Below are 4206 nucleotides of genomic sequence, written 5' to 3' on the forward strand. Positions count from 1 at the left end.
GCACCATGGCTGGCTGTTTGCTCATTATGATGACAGTAAGTTACAAAGCAGTCAGCAAGTCCGTATGGCTCTATCAGCTCAGTTCTACCCTTAGGCTCAGAATTGTGGTGTTTTGTATGGAGCAACCACTCCATTTCTGGGTGGTAAAAGGAGCATTGTATTTGCAGTCAGGACCCCGTGGGTGTGCATTCTAATGCTCGCCTAACTAGCTTTGGATATTTGGGCAAGTCGTTGATCGACGAGGAACTCGTTACCTCACCATGTTGTCTATTTCAACATTAAGTAACCAACATCGTTAGAATGTTCTTCCTAATTATTGAGCTTGAGTTTGCCTTCCCACAACTCTCACCCCATGGTCTTAGGTCTGCCTCTGGGCCATAAAGAAAGAGAGCCCTCCCTCTTCTCCTCACTCCTTCTGGACCCCAGAGTGGAGGAGCAGTAGAATGCCCAGTCGGTTGGAAGATCCTCTGTGGTCCTTTGGGCAAGGCATGAAAGAATGACAGAGTCATGCATTAGCTCTGACCTTGCTGAACTCAACTTGGCCCTTCAGATGATATGAAGCCCTCAAAGTTTCTTGTCTTATAAGGCCCCATCTTCCTGGAATGACCTTCCCCTGAATCCCACCCTTATTTCTGCCCAGAAAGTACCACTATCTTTCAAGATTCAGCTCAATCACTTTCTCCAGTGATTCTCCAAGTGAAGATAACACCTCCCTTCTCCCCTAGGTCCCCATTAAACAGAGGGCCCTTCTCCTCTGCCCCTTTCCTCATAGAGACACCCATTTCAGCCCTCTGATACTCAGGAGCTCTCATTTGTCCCTAGTCTTACAGCAGAGATGATGTCTCATTCACCTTCTACCCTCAGTGCCTGGCATGATGAGGCACACATTACATGTTAGTCCCAGGAGGGAGGCACTATAGCTGGAAGGCAGGCACACAGAATGACTCTCCTTTGAACACCCCCAGATGCCAGTTTGCACAATGAAGTTCTATGCACAGAGTGGGAGTGGGTGCGGAAAGGGCCAGGCAATCGCAGTTCTCCTCCTCCTCTAATCCCATCCTTTTCATGCGCTGTGCCTCTGGCAGGTGTGGCCAGCCCATCTAGCTTTGCCAGCAGGACCTCTTCTCTGCAACACTTTATTTTGCATCAGAGCCAGAAAAGGCCCATTCCCTGTAAGAGGTCCCTAGCGAGGATCTTCTCATAATGTGAGAAAATGAAGCCAAGCAGATTCCTGCCCTGCCCCCCAACAGTATTACAAGAAGGGATACCCCAGGGAGCTTCATTATGATCCTATTACTGTAAATGATGGTTTGAATCTACCATCAGATGTGGTATTACCATATAATCATTTCTATAAAAGGCTTTAGAATCATTATTAGCATGAGGAACGAATTAAATGACATGCCAGCAGGGATTTTACTACTAATAAACTAAAATGAAATTAAACTAAAAAAATAGAACTGTATGAATATTACATTGCAATGATCACACCTACTCATGGTGCCAACAAGGACTAGGCCAGAATTAAATAAGCCATAGCACCCTGATCTTGCCTCTCCAGGGAACACGTGAACTTGCATTCGGTGACAGTTCGCTGGATTCTTAGAGAAGCCCACTTAACTGGTAGCCAAGCCATTCTACCAAATGCAGCATGGGCTTCCTAACAGCACAGAAACCCTTGCACACTGTTTGGTCCATGAGGTTATAATGCACATGGAGTCACCCCTCCCAGGATTGTCTCTGAGGTGCAAATATCTACATGCATATTAGTCCCTGTGTGTACATGCGTGTGTGCCAAATATAATCAAGAGATTTGTAAACATATATTTACAAATATATGCCACTATATTGAGCCATAATCTCTATGTATAACTACATATTTCAACTTCCCTAAAATTATTTCTTTAGAGAAGGGTCTATGGCTATAATCACAGATAATTAGTGGCAACTTCTACTTGAGAACATCTTGCAGCATATTAGAACAGTTGCTAGCAAAAGTTATAGTAATTTTTCTTGTCCCTCTTCTTATTTTTTTGATATCCATTATAGATGCATTCTTTCTTCAGCACATCTGTAATGAGCCCCAGGGACTGTGAGCAAGCAATGGTGATGTAAACGGACACTGTCCTTGCCCCATAGCTCTCATAGTCTAGTGAGTGAGACAGAGAAAGTGAGCAAAGATACAAACACATAGATACCTGGAATGGTGAGAAGTGTTAGGAAGAAAAGAGGCATGGAGCTGGGAGGTATCAACTCTAAAGAGAGTGTCAGTGAAAGGCTCCCCAAAAAAGGTGAGTTAAAAAGTGTTTCCTCAAGAATGAAAAGAATCCAGCCATGTATGAGCAGAAGAGAAAAGCATTCCAGACAGAGGGGCATCAGGCGCCAAGCCCTGGGCCGAGAAAAGGCCTGGCATGTCAGGAAACGAGCACATCCAGGGAGGCTGGAGTGCAGGGAACACAGAGGAGAGAAGGGAGGGGAAATGGCCTCAGCAGGGCTGGGGGCCATCGCAGAGGGTAAGGGCCACTGTGTTTACAAGTGGTAGTGTGACTTTGGTTCTGTGGGAAAATGAGTTGTGGAGGGCCAAGGGAACAGGCAGGAAGACAGCCAACAAAATCATGGGCACCTGGGCTGGAGGATGGATTCAAGGTGGAATCGACAGCCCCTGCTGACCAATGGCATGTGTGGGAGTGAGCAGGAGAGAGGAACGAGGATGCTGCCCAAGATTCTGGATTAAGCACTGGGTGATGGTGGATCCAGACAGAGGAGAATGGACACGTTTCAGGGAAACATCAGAGTTCTGTCCTGGGCAAGTGAAGTATGAGATGCTTGAGGGACAGCCAAGCAGAACCAAATAGCGGCAGTTGAGTATGGTGACAAGCCAGTTGAGTCAGAAAAACAGACACTCTGCCAGTTATTTTAACATAGAGAATTGAATGTAAGGAATTGGTCAAACAAGAATTGGACTGAGGACAGAAAAGGGACACCAAGACAACACAGAGAGAGCAACTTCAGGGAGCCACTGTCACTTCTCGGGCTGGGGAACGAAGGGAAGAGCCTCAGAGCTAGGACCCAGATCTCTGGGGAGGGGGGACTGCCTGGCTGGTACTGGTGTATCTGAGGGGCTTCCATGAGGCCAGTTCTAGGAATGCAGGGAAAAGCTGGAAACTGGCAGCAACAGCCAGGCTGCCCCTCCCCGGGAAACCCTTTTGCTGCAGTGATGCTGTCCAGGATGATGAGCACACAGGAGGAAGCACTTTCTTCCCCATTCCAGTCCCCCAGGCTTTCTCTGGTGTCTCCTAGAGGCAGAGCCCAGCCCAGCAGCCCACCAAGGAAAATGCCACCTGCAGAGCTCTAGCCCCAGCATCGCAGACTGAGTCAAGAAAAGCCCTTTGGAACTGAGAAGCAATGGCTTCATAATCAGCACGGCTATGTAAGACTAGAGTGCAAAATACAGGCCTGGCTGGGGACACAAATTCAGGAATCACCAATGGACGTGACTCTGATTTTTCTCAAACACTAATAACTAATAAGTTCAAGCTGTTGGAAGATGGTTTTTGGCTGTAGAGGACCACAGTTAGGTTTTGAAGACTGGGCAGGAACTAGTGAGATGAGGGCCAGAGAGAAGACTGCCATGAGGAGAGCATATCTTGCCAAAGAGTGGAGAGGCAGGCATGAAGGAGGAACTGGACACAACAGGGATTCGGAAAATGCTTGCTGACTTCAATTGTTAAACTCTGCCATCTCCCTCTTTTTGTTTTGAATGTCCCCCAAAAGCATGTGCTGGAAACTTAATCCCCAATAGCACAGTACTAAGAGATAGGACCCTTAAGAGGAGATTAGGCCATAAGGGCTCTGCCCTCATGAGTGGATTAATGCCATTATCTCGGGAGTGGGTTCCTTGTTAAAGGATGAGCCAGGGCCAGGCGCGGTGGCTCACGTCTGTAATCCTAGCACTCTGGGAGGGCGAGGCGGGCGGATTGTTTGAGCTCAAGAGTTCAAAACCAGCCTGAGCAAGAGCGAGACCCCATCTCTACTAAAAATAGAAAGAAATTAATTGAACAACTAAAAATATATAGAAAAAAATTAGCCGGGCATGGTGGTGCATGCCTGTAATCCCAGCTACTTGGGAGGCTGAGGCAGAAGGATCACTTGAGCCCAGGAGTTTGAGGTTGCTGTGAGCTAGGCTGATGCCATGGCACTCACTCT

The sequence above is a fragment of the Propithecus coquereli genome, unplaced genomic scaffold, assembly GCF_000956105.1.
Source record: "Propithecus coquereli isolate 6110/MARCELLA unplaced genomic scaffold, Pcoq_1.0 Scaffold12, whole genome shotgun sequence".
In the NCBI taxonomy this organism is placed as follows: domain Eukaryota; kingdom Metazoa; phylum Chordata; class Mammalia; order Primates; family Indriidae; genus Propithecus; species Propithecus coquereli.